The 17702-nt window shown below is 40.9% G+C and overlaps 1 protein-coding gene across 2 annotated transcripts in view; it reads right to left on the bottom strand.

Annotated features, from left to right (window-relative positions):
- LOC117664882 (sulfotransferase 1B1-like) overlaps positions 1 to 16865 on the bottom strand; it is a 34632-nt gene extending 17767 nt beyond the window's left edge. The window contains exons 1-3 of one of the 2 annotated variants that reach the window (XM_087892307.1): positions 16692 to 16865; positions 14233 to 14350; positions 13608 to 13738 (exon numbers count right to left, since the gene is read on the bottom strand). The gene's annotated coding sequence lies outside the window, so the exon portion shown is untranslated. Of the gene's footprint in view, positions 1 to 8546; positions 8566 to 13607; positions 13739 to 14232; positions 14351 to 16691 lie in introns of those variants that run through there. The other variant, XM_034416277.2, reaches the window with a different exon arrangement.
- Between the last annotated feature and the right edge of the window lie 837 nt (positions 16866 to 17702).

Below are 17702 nucleotides of genomic sequence, written 5' to 3'. Positions count from 1 at the left end.
TGGTTTTCAGCTTTTTCTATCATCTGTTCTATCTTATTTGCATCTGATCTCAGCTTGCTGATTTTATTTTCCAGCCTGACCTTCCATTTTGGTGGAGCACTGTTTTTTTCCTTCTTTGCTGAATTTTTCTATTGCCAATCCCCCTAGTTTAGTGGTAGGCAAACTTGGCTCTTTCACACCCTGTGGACTTCAACTCCCAGAATTCCTAAGACAGCTGTCTTAGGAATTCTGGGAGTTGAAGTCCACAGGGTGTGAAAGAGCCAAGTTTGCCTACCACTGCCCTAGTTTGTCTCTGCAGTCTGAGTTACTTCCGGCAAAGCTCTGATTTCTCGGTCCTGGGTAGACCTTTGCAGTTCTTTCAGTTCTGTTTTTCTCAATATTTTATATTGTATTATAAATGAACATTGATCAGCTAACCTCAGTTCTGTTATTTCTGATTTTAAATGTTGTTCTTTCAGAATTGGTACATTTCTTTCAAATATCCTTATTGGATTTGATCTATAATAACATATCATTATTTCTTTGTTTTCAACCACTATATATTTATGATTGATAAACATCCTTTCTTCTAGTAGTTCTGCAGCTGCTGGCCCTGATTGCTTAGCCAACAATCCTGAGTCCTATAGCCCATTTAGAGTAGAGTAGGGTAGATAGGGTAGGGTAGAGCAAAGCAAAATAACAGAATTGGAAGGTTCCTTGGAGGTCTTCTATTCCAACCCCCTGCTCAAGCAGGAGATCCTATAACATTTTTTCACCAGATATCCAGGAACTCTAACATCTAGTGCTATCTGTAACATCATCAAACATCCAGATATGTCTGTCCCAGGTCCTTGGGAAGGACTTGGTAGGTAGACAAAATGCCAAATCCAGTCTGAACATCTTGAGTGTGCAACAAATTACAGGTACTCCTTGGTCTACAACAGTTCATTTAGTGACCGTTGAAAGTTAAACAGCATTGAAATAAGTGACGTATAACCATTTTTCACACTTATTACTATTGCTGCATCCTGTCAAGCCCGAAATCCTGCTCGACAATACATGGCCGGGATGGCGGAGTCGGGAGAAACACATTAGGAGATATAAATACGCATATGATAGGTGGTGGTGGCACAGTAGGCAAGCGGTCGATTCTGGGACTGCCGGGCGCCAAGGGTGGGACAGGGACTAAGGGGCTGCAGAAAGAAACCGGACGGAATGGGGCGCGCAAACGAACCCAAGACGCGCTATGGCCACTGGAGCAAACTGCAGGGAAGCTGACGGCCTGGAGAGGAGGGGCCAGAGCAGAAGCAATCCAGCTGAGGGTGTTTGCCCAATTACACTAAGCTACGGAAGGGAGGAGTAATAAAAGGCGCTATGAGGCGAACGCTCGTAGCGCCAATTTTGAAACGCTTGGGCTCAGCGTCTTTTCGATGTCACGGTCAGCATTAAACCAGCATTGCCTCTTATCTACATGCCTGCTGCATTTTCTTGTTGTTTTCAGTTGATTCGAGAGATAGAGCTGAGACATCCCTCTGGTCATTTGATCAAAATTCAGATGCTTGGCGACGGACTGATATTTACAACAGTTGCAGCATCCCAGATTCATGTGATCACCTTTTGCGACCTTCTGACAGTCAATAAGGAAGCCAGATTCACTTAACAACCATATTACTAACTTTACAACTGAAGTGATTCACTTAACAACTGTGGTAAGAAAGGTCATAAAATGGGGCAAAATTTACTTAACAAATATCTCACTTAGCAACAGAAATATTGGGCTCAATTATGGCCCTGCATTGAGGATTATCTGTATAAAATAAAATAATAAAAAGTGCTCTGTGACTTTAAAATTCAAACAGACAAGCACCTGCAATATAGCAAGATGTAACAATTGTTGATAAGAAAGACAAAAAATCTGAAAAGTAGATGTGGCAATACCTGAAGAAAACAAAATAGAAGACAAAGAACTGGAGAAAATTACAAATACAAAACCAGTAAATAGAAATAGAATTAAATCATGCTGGTTACTAAATGGGTTCATTACATGACCATAATCAATTTTATGACCGTTTTGCAGTGCAGCAGTTATAGAATGAACACTGAAGTTGTTAAATGAACCCATTCCAAAGGGCAGTTTTGCTGGAAACTTCAAGTAAACACCAGTTTGGGGGGGAGGGGAGGGGGGATCATCAATTGCTCAGATGGCCATAAATGAAAGTCATGCACCCAAAATATGATCACATGACCATTGGGGGTGAGAGAGGTGCTATCATACTTTGAATCCAGGTTATAAATATCTTATTTTGAGTTCATTATAACTTTGAATAAGTAACTAGGCATAATTTGAGGAATACCTGTAATTTATCTACCCCTATCATTTCCTTGCAGTTTCCACTTTAACTGGTTCCTTAATGCAGAGTCTGAGTAACTGTGCCTGTGAATTCTAACATATCAAAGTATTAGGCAGCAAAAATCTAGGGAGATACTAGAGGCTGCAAAGAGTTTTTGTTTTTTATATCACTTTAATGGCCATCTAGGTTTTTGCAACCCCTAACTCAGGATTGTCAAACTCTTGGGCTGGATGCGTCAGGCGCTGGCCATGGCCATGCCCGGTTTAGTGAAGGGGGAAAAAGTCATGATACATCACGTGACATTGCCATGATGACACAAGATTGACACTCTTGCCCTAGCTTATGACCCTATTTTTGTCATTAGTGGATAAAAACCAGGGGTGAAATGCTCCGAGTTCGGACCGGATCAGGTGATCCGGTAGTGATTGTAGCAGATGGTTCGGAGAACAGTAGTGATGGCAGTGCGAGGCTCCATCCACCCGCCCAGGTGTCGTTACTTCTTGCTTTTAAAAGGTAAAAAAAAGGCTCTACAATTGTGTGCCACAGCTGTAATCGTCAGAGCCTTTTTTTAATCTTTTAAAAGCATTTTTTTACAGCCTATTCACCCTCCCCAAGCCACGCCCACAGAACCAGTAGTAACAAATTTTACATTTCACCACTGAAGAAAACTAATCAAAAATATATTATCAGCTATTCTCCCAACTTCAAATGTGTTTTGAAATAAGATGGGCCTTGAAAAGTAAAACACAATCTGGATATCTTGTTTACCAAAATCACACATATACTCTAATTATGAAATCTGTTGTCATTAATACACAGAAGGATTTTCTGCAATAAATAGGTGCCTTGGGAATAAAGAAAAATACAATGATGTAAAAAGTTTATGAAGCTGAAATCTCTCCCAGCTGCAGGGTTAATCTTAATCAGATAAATTCTTTGTGGTGGTTTAAAGGCCTTAATAATGGCAGGGAGTTCTAATTTCCATGACATCATTGTTTACTTAGTAATAGCAGTAATCTTGGAGATTAGCCAACTGAACAATCATGAATCTTAAAAAATGTTAATAACCCACAACTGCAAAAGTGAAATATGGAGAATATTGCTAATTATGTAGAACCTACTAATGTATTGTTTCATTACAACTGTGTTTGCCTCTGTTCTAAATCTTCCTTCGCAGCAACTGTGGACAATTCCTTCCTAACATATGTACATATATGAAGGCTCAGGATAGATGGGCCTCTCAGTTTTAACCGTTACCTTGCTAGGCAAGTGCTTGGAAGATCAAGTTTTAAGGCTGAAATGTTTGAAAACCACAGGGATTTGCATGCAGTTTCTCCTGGGTAGTGAAATAAGCAGCTGTAGAGCTTCTTTCACATACTTTTCTTGTGCTCTTGGGAAAATTAAAGCCTTGGGGATTATCACCATGGTGTAATCCTATTACCTAACACACTTTTATACAACCCTGTTGCTCATTGAGCAAGATGAAAAATTAGCCGTATGAGAGTTATTCAATCACACATTTTGCCTTGCTTTTCTTGTGTATTATGATACTGTGAGAAGTCCCTCTTTCTTTCACCAAAGATCTTGCTTTTTGAAGAATGGAATCAGGATTAGGACTCTGGATTTAGATTAGGAGGGCCTGGACATAAATTTATTTGGCCAATAATCATGTGACAAGCTAGTCTATTTTATATCGTTGTTGGAATTACAGTACTGTAGGAAGCTTGGGCATAACCCTGACCTCCTAGAAATATTAAAATATTAAAAACAAGAATAAATGAAATGAAAAATGTTTACAGTACAAAATGTTTACACTAGTGAGTCTACTGGAAAAATGTAAATATACTATGGTAGCTTCAGGATTAGAAATTTACACATTTCCATATATAGAGTAGCTATCTTGTTTCCCCTAAAATAAGATTTTTGAGCGCATGCGCTAAAATAAGCACCCCCAAAATAATCCCTCCCCAAAAATAATCCCTCCCCAAAAATATTTAATATTTAATGGCAGCTGGCCCCCACCATTTCCTCTGGTTAGGGTTAGGGAGACAGAGCTGGAAATCGGGTAAGACGGCAAGAGGAGCCCCGTCTTGCTCCACGAGCCCCAAAATAATAAACGTCCCCAAAAATAAAGCCAAGAACTTATTTTGGAGTTCAAAAAAATATAAGACAGGGTCTTATTTTTGGGGAAACACTATATTGATTTTTAAATTTGTAGTTCCTCTAAGAAACAAATGGAGAAATTAAGCTTTATCAATGCACATTTTTTATCATAAGAGTGATAATCAGTAGTGTCTAAATTGCTTCAATGCTGGCTTAATGCCATGAGTTGCACAGAAACAGCAATCCTAGATCTCTGTCTGTTAGGGATCCTAGAATGGCAATCTTCTACTAAAGAGCCTGCATTATGAGTTATGTTGGATGACCTTCATGATCCTTTCCAGCTCTGATTCTATGATACTAAACCACTTGCATAAATACCATTTATCATTTAAAATTCTGCATAGGAACTGAAATAAATAAAAAATAATCAATTAGTTAGAATTAATTATTCCCCTTGAAATAAAAAAGTAGCTTTTAGAGTATGTCATCCATAGAATGTTGGCAACACTAAAAATGGTTTACAATAATTGGCTCTTAATAAAGAAACTTGATTTGTCAATATGTTTAACCAAACTTTCTATCCAGTCATTATTTTCAATCAGTCAGTCAGTCATCATTTATTCTGATTCTTTCACCCAAAATATAAAATGATGAGAAAGTCCCAGGTTGTAGCATTGTCCAAGAGCAAATAATTTGATTGCTGCTTCATCTAGGACATTTACGATAATTTAAAACCTATCACAATGACAACAGAAAATAATTTTCTGGTAATCTCAGAGCATTCTTCAACTACCTGTTGAAGGGAGAGGTTATGTGATCCATGCAAAGGGCAGCAGAACAGTACAGATTCACAGGATCAGATCCATTCAGTTTTAGGGATGGGACCATACATGCCTTTCAGAAGTATGTAAGGGTACTGAGACACTGAACTTGGGCAAAGAAAAACTTTTTGATGCTGCCTCTGCATTTTTGCAAACATGTTCAAAACTATATACAGTCCTGAAGTATGGCTCTTAAAAACCTCAACAACTTCTTGGTCTTAATATTTAATATTTAGCTGTTCCATAATACAGTAAGCACTATAGTTTTAAACCTTCATTAATTTGTGTCTTAATTTATTTGATGTACCTGCTTGGTGTACTTCCCTGGAACTAAGGAGAATGAAGAAAGATGTTACAAACAGCCATCAGTGGGACAGAAAAATTGGCATACCAACCCCCAGCCTATGCCTCTTCCCAAATGTGCTTGTAGATGGGAGAGTAAAACCAGTCTGTACAGATAGTTCTTAGCGTATGACCATAATTGAGCATGGAATTATGGTTATAAGTCATGGCAGGTCACCATGTGCACATGGTGTGCACAACACATGGTGTGCATAACAATGTGCAACTTGTTTTGCAGCAGTGGTTAAGTGAATACCACAGTTCCCAACTGTGAACACAAACAAACAAATCTGTTTTCTCCAATGGGTGTTTTTTGCTGGAAACCAGAAGTAAACACCAGAAACCAGCAAAACACTCTGAAAATCGTGGTCATGTGAATGCAAGCTGGTTGTCAAGCACCCAAAAATGCAGCATGTGGATGGGTTGTCGCTGTCAGAACTTTGAAAATGGGTTGTAAATATTTATTTGATAAATTTATTTGCTGCCTATCTCGCCATGAAGATAGTTACTCCACATGGCTTACAATAATAAAAAGGAAGAAAAAGAAAGGAGCGCAAACAGAATTAAGATAATAGAACAATAAACAAAGCAATGACAAAGGAACAGAGAAGACACCAGGAGTTCTCCAAGCAATGGTGGAACATAATGCCCCCTGGAAGAAAATTTTTATGGACTTCATAGTAGAGCTACTGGAAGCTCAGGTAACGTCATAATCTGGGTGATTACTGATTTGTTCTCTAAACTAGTGCACTTTGTGCTCTGCCAAAAGATTCTTTCTGCCCTTACTTTAGCTAAGCTGTTCATCCACCATGTCTGTAAGCTACATGGTGCTCTGCAACGAATAAGTTCTGACCACAGAGTGAAATTCACTTCAAAATTCTGGCAGAAGTTCCTAAACCTTTTTGCGATGTCCCAAGAGCTCAGTTCCAATCATCATCCTGAAACGAATGGGGGGTATGAACGTGAGAACAGGGCTCTAGAACAATATCTGAGATGTTACATAATTTACCAACAGGCCAATTGGACACACCTCCTCCCATACTAACTCTGTACATAGCAGCACTGAGTTCAAGGTGGCTACAGGACAGGACTTTGTGCCCATGCCATCTTCCCTGTTTCATCTTTAAAATACAGAACTCCTGACCAGTTGTAATAAAATCATTGGAGGAGGCAAAAGAAACTTATAAAAAACACACAGACAAAAAACGAACCAAAGACTTTAAAAGGTACATTCACCTGATTTTCCATTGTAGTCTGCTGAAACCTGAAACTCAGTCCCTTCTATGCCCAATGCTGCCCCCACTACTCAAGGCTCTCATGATTGAGGGGGAAAAACCTTTCAAAATTAAGAACATTTTAGACTCTTGCAAACTCTGAGGAAAGCTCCAGTATCTAGTGGCATGGAAAGACTTTCCTCCTTCAGAGGCTAAATGGGTGGAACACATTAAAGCATCCAAACTTCTGAAACACTTTCATAACCAGTATCCTGATAAACCAAAATAGTACCCTATTCTGACAGTATATGTACCTTGTTTCTCTCTCTTTGTTGTGTCTTTCTATTTGTTTTGCAGGACTGATGTCCTTGACTAGGAGGGAGGGAGGGGGGGAGCATGTCAAATCCACCAGCTTCAGCTTGGCACCTTGCCAGCATTCTGTCATCAATCGGAGAAGGGGTAGGAGAACAAATGCTGTAAAGCTGTATACCTTTATGATGGGAAATTGGGAGGGGAGGAAGTGACAATTGAGGAAGAACAGAGTGGTTTGGAATCTAGTTCATGCTGGTGCACTGGCATTTTCAAGGTCGTTTGCCCTGAGAATGGAATTTTACCAGCCCAAATACCCTAGCATTTCCCATAACATCTCATTGGCTACACATGGACAGATCACGGGGAGAGGGCTAGGGAAAACCAGGGATTTCGTTCTGCATTAGCCATGGGAATTTTAGATTCTGCTTGACTTTATTGCAATCAGTATCTCTTAACAAAAGTGCCTTTTCGCGTCAATCAAATGGAGTCTTACTTTCCTAGGCTATCAGACTGGGGCAGGTCTGACAGAAATGCTGCAAAGCTGTCTTTAGCAGTGCCTTCTTTGGATCCAAAAATTAATTTTTCAAATTGGAAAAATTCCCAAACCCACAATACTCTGGAAACATAGGAGCATAGTGCCAAACAAGAGAAGCAGCACCCATGACTATAGAAGGAATCTAAAAATTTATTGGAATAAAGGTTTAATTACTACTGCTTATTTGTTTTATCTCCTGCCCTTATTACTTTGTAAGTAATAAAGTGGTGAACACACCTAGTACTTCTTCCTCCTATTTCCCCACAACAACCTTGTGAAGTCAGTCGGTCTGAGAGACAGTGGCTGGCCCAAAGTCATTCAGCTTATTATTATTATATTATTATGTATATTGATAGCCCTGTCATACATAAAATTACATACCTATTATTCTGAACTCAAACTTAAAATTACATCTAAAAGCAGCCATAGCAACAAAGGCCAATAAAAATATCACAAAACTGTTGTGCAACAGTTCTTAAGAGAGGAAAAAGAGACCAGTTCTTAAGAGAGGAAAAAGAGGGCAACAAATGGTAGAAAAAGTAGGCAGCTGGCTTATGACAGGATGCTTGTAATAGTCTTGATATGAAACTGAGAGGTGTTAATCAAAGTTGATGTTTTTATTTCCTTATTTAGACACATTAAAAAATCCAAGATCTAATCCAATTAAGTTTGCATGACACTTCTTCAATTCATTGGGTAAGTGCTAAAGAAATTTCAGCTATATTAAAGACTTGTGATTTCCCTTTTACAACGCTAACATTTTGCAAATAGAGATTCTGTTCTGCCTGCTACCAAAACAGTGTATTGGTTCTTTCACCATGTTCACTTCACTTTTGTGATTTTTATTGAACATTGTGGCTGAAGATTTCCGTGAAAACTAAAAGCTAACCTTATTTGTGATCTGTACCAATCCAGAAGAAAGATACGATACACGTTGTTTGGATTATGTATTGGAGATGTAAAAAACATTTGTGCTGGCTTTGCTTTTTCCAGCTGTGATCTGTGTGCTAATATTCCAAGGTAAGTTTCTGCAGTACTGGAAAAGATAAAAAGAAAGGTTAATAGTAATGAGAACTTAAGGTAAAAAGGGACCATGTTGCACAAGTCTGGCCTCTAGTGTTCAGCAAAAGAATTGCATAGGAGCACACTGAAGCAAATTACTTTCAGATATTTCAGAGTAGCAGAATAACATTGAAAGGGTCCTTGGAGGTTTACTAGTCCAACCCCTACTCAAGCAGGAGATCTTATACTATTCCAGACAAGCAGCTGTCCAGTCTCTTCTCAAAAGCCTCCAATGATGGAGCACCCATAACTTCTGAAGGCAAGCCATTCCTTAGTTTCTAGGTTGCTCGTGGTGCACCCTGGATAATGTGACAGCATGAACTAAATGAACTAGCAACTGTTGGCAGCCAGACTACTCCGTAGACTTTCCTGGCAACAAAAATGAAAACAAAAAATGGACTTTTCAGACCCAAATGATAAGAGAGATTGGGAATATCATTTGAATTTGCCAAATCAGGGTTCAGCAGATCCAAGAGCCAATATGTTTCCAAACTTTATTGAATAGTAACATAGACATTGCTATCCTTCAAGAAATGCATTTAGAAAATGAAGAACAGCAACTCAGAGGAGGCAAGATTCGTGACTATGACCTGTTGGGAGTCATCTCACTGACACTGAAGCTATGGCATGGCTGCATATATTAGAAGGAATATAGAGAATGCCTCATTGTCAGCTTCTACAAACAACAATATACATCAAGTAATTTCCAAACTAAGTGATCTAACAATAGTGAACATCTATAAACTACTTTCAACAGCATGGCCACAGATTGTCCTGAACATCAAGCTGCACCCAACAATCTATGCGGGTGACTTCAATAGCCGTCATGTTGATTTCATCGGTTGGCATTGCAGCGGGACGGATATGGGATAGCAGTGCTCCCCGGAGCACCACAAAACCCAGCCGATACCTGCTTGCCAGGAGAACCTACAGGATCAAAGCCACCCTGGAGTGGTGGTGAAGAAAGGAGGGATGCTTTGTAGATCGTGAGGAAACAGCAATTTCCTCACTTGAGCCAAAAAACCCCTCTTGATCAGCAGCAGCAGTGACGATGGCCATTTTGGCAAGACTAAAGCTGTGACAACTGGGACAAGAAGACTATGAGCAGGAACGGTTCATAGACAGAGGATTGAAACCAGATGAGATGACTTTCAACTTCTATACTAGAGATCTAAACCCAAACAAAAGAATTTCTTTTTTTTAAAAAGAAGACTCTCCAAAACCCTAAGAAAGAGGCGAATTAACACATAGAGAAAGATTATGACCCAAAAGTGAAACAAACTTTTAATGGGAGACTATGAAGCTTTAAAATACAGAAAACTTGGAATGGAACTTGTAGCAGTGTGAAAAGTGACTTAATTTGTGGATAACATTGTTTGATTATTGGAATAAATTGTATAAAGAAAAAGAAATCTTGTTTTTTTATTTTTCCCTCAATTTTTTTTCCTGACAGTCAGCTGTTCTATCTTTGCTTTGTCTAATGCTGGAACTTTGAGCAGGGAGTGCTACCTACTGATGAAAGAAGATATTATACTAGTAGGTGGGAAACGACCTTGGCAAGTGAGGATTAATTGATTAACCACAAGAAAAATAAAGAGGAGAACAAAGGAAATAGTGAAAGGCAAACAACACCTGGAAGGCCTTTCTATTTTGGTTCCATATTTACTGTTTTTTTGACAGCTTGGAAGTATTGAGTGAGCCTTTTGAAGATTTTGAAGGCAAGGTAGATTATAATTAATAAGAAACATCCTTGAAATTGAACATTTGATTCTGTGGATTAAAGACATTTGGAGAAATTTGGTGGATCAATCTGGATTATTAAAACAGATAGAACACTACAAGGTGAAAGGGAAAGAAGAGAGAAGAAAAATTAAACAAGACTTAAAAATTTGAAAAATCTAGAGGGTGCAAATTGGAAAATGTTAAGGTCAATCAATTTAGGGGATTTTGAGGAACAGTTCTGGGACTGTGTAAATTTTATTAATATTGGCGTTTTTGGTGTTTTTGGAAAATTCGGATGTTGGAATCTTGGTGGAATATTGAGGAACTATTAGCACATTATTACAAAATGTTTCAACAGGGGAAGATAAATATGATTTATAAAGAAATATTATTGATGTTTCAATGTATTCAGGAAGATGTGACAAGGAATCATAGGGAGATGATGGAATTGATGCAGGATACTGATATGAGACTAGAAAACCCCTATTTCTTCTTTCAAGATGTTTTGTTTTTTATTAATTGGCTTATCATTGTTGTCATATTGCTGGTAAATCAATCTACTACAGAGTCCTTCTATATATTCTTTCCATCTGTTCTTGATCTTCTGCTGTTCACTTAATACATTCCCATTGTAGTCTTTACAGTTCCTTGCTATGCTGAAAAGCTGGATCTCATCATCTTCACTATGGCAAACATGACCTTAGTATGCCCATTCCTCTTAGCTTCTTCCAGATGTTGACACTGATTCTCCCACTGCCTATTTTTGTCTTCCTGGCTTCATGCTGGAAAACTACTGGCTTTGATCAGCTATTTTGATGGTGTCAGATAGCCACTTATTTGTTTTATTTGTTTTTTGGTGTGACAGATACTTTCCAGCAATTTCTATGATGTTACCTTCTCTTGTTAGTGTTCATTTGGATTTTCCCTTCTGGATTCGGTGACACAAACCTATTCATAACTTCTATGGCATACATAGATGAGATGTGTATGAATTTTTGGAAAGATAGTACCTTTTTTCATTTTTGCACAGTTTGAGGTTCAGTTTAGCCACTAACAGCTGATGATCTGAGCTACAATCACTTCAAGGAAGTGACTTAAAAGAGGCAACTGAACCTTTCCAGAGTTATTGGCAATATGAAGTCTATCTGATTACGATGTTGTCCATTTGGTGCTATCAATGTGTATAAATGTCTCTTGTGTTGAATAAACCATATTCATTATACTGAGATTATTTTCCCAGCAAAATTGCATTAGGTGATCACCAGCTTCATTCTGTTCATCTAGCCCAAACATGACCACTATTCCTGCAAATTCTCCTTAGCCTAATTTTGCATTGAAATTGCCCATAATATATTTGTTTGAATTGTTTTTAATAAGCCTGTTTGAATACTTTTAGTAAACATAGTTAACATCAATATATATATATTTGATTTAGTTCACCTAAAGACTGGGTTTCTCACACTACCAAAAGACTACTGTGTGCCTTTATATGCCATGTTGATGTCCATCAGTCATTAAATGACCATATCAGTAATGATGCAATCTGACAACAGATGGGCATTGTACAAAATGTGAAGAAAACTTTGGTGATATGGATACATTCTATGAGCAGCACTTTCCAGCATTGCCTGTATCACATACCAGTTTAACATCAATGGCAAATATTTGCAGGTAACATCAAAGCAAAGATGACAGGACACAACTGAAGCATACATGAAAATCATCCAGTTGAATCCAGTTGCTGTTTCGATCGTATGAAATTGTGGATTAATTGAAATCATTAATCCAAAAAGCAGATACTGCACCTATGGGGAAAAGCTAGGGGGAAGCAGAAGGAGGAAGAGGAGTGGGGATGATGATGATGGTTTCAGTCTAAAATTCCATTCAAGAAAAAGTATCTGGGAGCAAAAGTAGGACTATATTGCATTCGCAAACATAGTCACTCATTAACAGTACATTGCTAAATGAACTTTATAAAACTATCTTGTAAAAGTATTCCATTCGCACTTAAAATACATGATTCACACTTTACTGATGATGAAGTCATTTTTCTATAATTAGCTTTCCCAGTACAGTTGTAACATATGAAATGGTAGAACTAGCAATCAGTACTTCCATAATGTTCCAATATGATTCACAATATGTTTGAATACTTCTGAGTTTCACAAAACTCTACGATGGTTAACAAACAAACTTTGCATACAGAATTGTGGGAACTGCCCCCCACCCTCCAGAAGAATGAAATACTTTGAGGAATATTTAAAAGGCAGAATATTATATTTCCTTAAATGAGAACTGGAGAAACATGTTTTTTAGAGGCAGGAAGCAGCCCCAGTCTCCCTACCCCCCAAGCAGAAACTGAGGAGGCAGCTTTTAGAAATGCTGCCTCCTATATATTTTTATTTATTTATTTTATTTATTTTTTAAATTTTTATACCGCCCCCTCTCCCGAAGGACTCGGGGCGGTGAACAGCCAAGATTAAAAAACATCCAATAAAACATTAAAATGCATTTAAAACAAAATTAAATCCAATGGCTTTCCCCAATTTAAAACCCCTTACCCATAAAATTCACCAATAAAAATTCTAAGCCAGCCCGGCTTGCTGAAATAAAAATGTTTTCAGAGCCCGGCGAAAGGTTCGGAGGTCTGGGATCAGTCGTATCCCTGGGGGTAGCTCATTCCAGAGGGCGGGTGCCCCCACAGAGAAGGCTCTTCCCCGGGGGGTTGCCAGTCGACATTGCCTGACCGACGGCACCCTGAGGAGACCCTCTCTGTGGGAGCGTATTGGCCGGTGGGAGGTTATCGGTGGCAGAAGGTGGTCTCGTAAATAACCGGGACCTAAGCCATGGAGCGCTTTGAAGATGAGAACCAGTACCTTGAAGCACACCCGGAAGACCACTGGAAGCCAATGCAGCTCACGCAGAAGAGGTGTTACATGGGAGTGCCATGTCACCCCCCATAAGTACCCACACGGCTGCATTCTGCACCAGTTGGAGGCTCCGGGTGCTCCTCAAGGGGAGCCCCATGTAGAGAGTATTGCAGTAGTATAGGTATATACTACTCCTATATAAATATAGGAGGCAGCTATAGGGCTTTACAGCACTCGGGACAGTTTACAATGTCAGCATATTGCCCCCCAACAATCTGAATATTCATTTTACTGACCTCAGAAGGATGGAAGCCAGTTAGGATCTTGAGCCAGTCAGGATCAAACTGCAGGCTGTGGGCCAAGTTTGCTTGAAATACTGCATTCTAACCACTATGCCACCAGGCTCTTTCCTACAACTTCCAAACTCCTAGGAAAAATTCAGTATGTATGAAGGCCAACATCAGCTAAAGAACTGGCAGATGTGATTTCATATTGTTATGTATAATAATCATAATTCTTTACCCACCCACTCCCACTAGTTTCAAAGTTGCAATATAATGAAGGGAGAGCCGCAGCCCTCCCAAGCTCTGTTTTTGCTGGCAGCGGGTTGCAGGAAGTCGTGGCACCCGAAAATGGAATATAGGAGCCCATTTTTGCTGGCAGAGCGTTTGGGCCACCACAAGCGCCCTGACACGAGGGATGTTGAGCTGACCACATCCACCCTGGCCACACCCACCCTGGCCACACCCACCCTGGCCATGCCCACCTCCAAGATCAAACACAACCCTGATGTGGCCCTCAATGAAATCGAGTTTGACACCCCTGGTCTAGATCTAAAGTGGTACAATAGCATGTTAAAATATTATATACAAAGCATTTTAAAAGGGCAAGGCATGTTTTGGAGTGCTTCATATTCCTCACCTGTTTATACTTCTATGTATCTTCATAGCCATAGGGGAGACAGAGATCATACCCAAGCACTGGTAGCCAGGGACAGACTTTGAAGCAGCCATGTGTCAGCCCTTCAAGGTCGATGAGTCTAGAAACCAGTGCCAAGCAAGTCAGTGCTACTTTTACTGCAATAATAATAATAATAATAATAATAATAATAATAATAATAATAATAATAATAATAATAATAATAATAATTTTATTTCTATACCGCCCTTCTCCCGAAGGACTCAGGGCGGTGTACAGCCTATTTAAAAACACAGAAACAAAACAACAATTAAAATTTAAAATCATTAAATAATTAGGCTCCAATTTAAAATCCCAGAAATTTAAAATACCCCAATTTAAAACATTATGTTAATAGCCCGGCCTGGCGGAACAACAGGGTCTTCAGAGCGCAGCGAAACACCCGGAGGTCAGAGATCTTACGTATTTCCCGGGGCAGTTCATTCCACAGGGCTGGGGCTCCCACAGAGAAGGCTCTCCCCCTGGGTGTCGCCAGCTGACATAACTTGGCCGATGGCACCCTGAGGAGACCCTCTCTGTGGGAGCGCTATTGGTGGCAGAAGTCGGTCTCGAAGGTATCCGGGTCCTATGCCATGGAGCGCTTTAAAGGTGGTAACCAACACCTTGAATCGCACCCGGAAGACCACTGGGAGCCAGTGCAGCTCGCGCAGGAGGGGTGTCACGTGGGCGCAACGAGTTGCACCCATAACCACCCGCGCGGCCGCATTCTGGACCAGTTGGAGCCTCCGAGTGCTCTTCAAGGGGAGCCCCATGTAGAGAGCATTACAATAGTCCAACCGGGAGGTGACAAGGGCGTGAGTGACCGTGCGCAAGGCGTCCCGATCCAGAAAGGGCTGCAACTGGCGAATCAGGCGAACCTGATAAAAGGCCCCCCTGGCCACAGCCGTCATGTGCTCTTCTAAAGACAGCCGTGCGTCCAGGAGGACACTCAGATTGCGAGCCCTCTCTGTGGGGGGCAAAGATTCACCCCCAATAGTCAGCGATGGCACCTGCTGACTATATCGGGGCGCCGGAAGCCACAGCCACTCGGACTTGGAGGGGTTGAGTCTGAGCCTGTTCCTCCCCATCCAGGCCCGCACGGCCTCCAGGCAGCGGGACATCACATCAAGGGCATCGTTGGGGTGGTCTGGGGTGGAGATGTACAGCTGAGTATCGTCAGCGTACAGATGACACTTCACCCCAAAACCACGGATGATCTCACCCAGCGGCTTCACATAAATGTTGAACAGGAGAGGTAAGAGGACCGACCCTTGCGGCACTCCCCATGCGAGATGCCTCGAGGTCGACCTCTGTCCCCCTGCCAACACAAACTGCGAGCGGTCGGAGAGGAAGGAGGAGAACCACCGCAGAACGGTGCCCCCTATTCCTAACCCCCTCAACCGCTGCAGCATGATACCATGGTCGATGGTATCAAAAGCCGCTGAGAGGTCTAATAGGACTAGGACAGAGGAGCAACCCCTGTCCCGAGCCCTCCAGAGATCATCCACCAACACGACCAATGCCGTTTCTGTGCTGTCCCCTTGCCTGAAGCCCGACTGGTACGGGTCCAGATAGATAGCTTCATCCAGGTGCCGGGGAAGTTGTCGTGCCACCACGCTCTCAACAACCTTCGCCACAAAACGAAGGTTGGAGACTGGACGATAGTTGGCTAATTCAGCCGGGTCCAGGGAAGGCTTCTTGAGGAGGGGCCTCACTACTGCCTCTTTCAAGGTGGCAGGAAAGGCACCCTGACTCAGAGAAGCACTTATAATCCCCTGGAGCCAGCCTCGTGTAACCTCCCGGGAGGCCAGCACCAACCAGGAGGGACACGGGTCCAATAAACACGTGGCGGCACTAATCTTACCCAGAACCCTGTCCACATCCTCGGGAGTCACAGGGTCAAACTCCTCCCAGATAACATTCTCAAGACCTGCCCTCGTCTCCTCCCAGATAACATTCTCAAGACCTGTAAAATACCGTATAGCAATAATATCTAGCAAATCTGCATGCATTTTCCCCTTTCCTCCCTCCTTTTTTCTTCATGTGAAACCAAGTCATGCAGACACACATGCATGAATTCAGATGAAATAACAACTACAGAGAAGGATTGCATGTTTATGTGCAGGAAATCTCAAATCAAAATGGGATTTACATAATATTGCAGGCTACAATTAAGGAAAACTGTTCACCACAAAGTTTTACATCTTTGCTTAACTAAAGTCAAGGACACTTGCCTTTTAGCTGTATTATTCAATCATATTTTTATCATGTCCAGATTTCAGATGGTGAAGATGATGAAGTTAACTTGTGCCCTGCTGGTATACAAAGAACTCAGCCCTGTATTGGTTTACATTGACATTTAACAACACAAAAGAGCACCCTTGGTGTAAGCCTTCACCAGGCACAAAGCATGCAAGGATTACCTCCATTGCTTGCTAAGGGAAATTGCTTCAGCTGAATCTTCCAATGGGGACCCTTGTTTCTTCCTCCAGAGATGTTGATATCACAACAAATACAGGACGTGCTTCCTTTGCCTAGAGGCAATATAGTCTCTTCTCCAGTTATTACCATACTCAGCAACAGTGCACACCATGTGCAATAGAAATCTGTAAAGGCGTGCTTTTAAATTCTCAGAAGCCATCAGTGGGAAATGAACTGTGACCATATAAGGAGTGGGGTGACAGATGAGGGATGTTTATCTCTAAGAAAAAAAGAAGCATTGGAGGAAAGACTTGGAAAAAAACAAAAACCCTAACATAAAGCTGGGTACTAGTGGACTGCTGCCTAAGAAGCTGGAAAGAATGCAGAGCTGTGAGTTACTTTCAGCAGTGTGTGGGAGAACAAAGGGGGTTGTGCTGTGCTGCTTCTCTATGTACAAGCAGAATTCTGGAGTTACCCCAGTTCGATGATGACCCATCAAACAAATGTCTCCCTGAATGACTTTATTCACAAGGGCAGAAGAAGTTCCTTAAAAGGGAGAGTGAAAGGTCACCAGCCTACATGTTCTCCAGATGGGGACTGTCTTAGTTTTGAATGCTGGTCTTAGTGAGCCAGCATGGGGAGCAGTTTATGGTTGTTTTTAACTGAGGAATTGATTGTGGTTCTCCTTCTAGTGTGTAATTTGCTACATTCAGGGAACAGGACTGGGTGTAACAAAACATTTTAAAATTATAACATGGACACTTACACACATATCCTACTGGCAGTGAAGAGACTATTAAAGTGACCTTGACACAGATATTGAACTGTTATCTACACAAAAGAGGCTCTGTGTTTTTGAAAGTCTGGTCAAACAAGGTGGCTGCCTGACTCATTGGAATACAGGTAATTCTCGAGTTATGAGCATAATGCCCATTATAGCTGAAAGTCAGGAGAGCATTCAGTGAACCACCTTACTTAATGAACTCCGATCCCTGTTCTCCCCAATGCATTTG

This window comes from Pantherophis guttatus, chromosome 4, assembly GCF_059756535.1.
Source record: "Pantherophis guttatus breed Tessera chromosome 4, ASM5975653v1, whole genome shotgun sequence".
Classification (NCBI taxonomy): domain Eukaryota; kingdom Metazoa; phylum Chordata; class Lepidosauria; order Squamata; family Colubridae; genus Pantherophis; species Pantherophis guttatus.
Note: the sequence above shows the minus strand (reverse complement) of the source record. Positions and strands in the feature narration are given on the sequence as shown.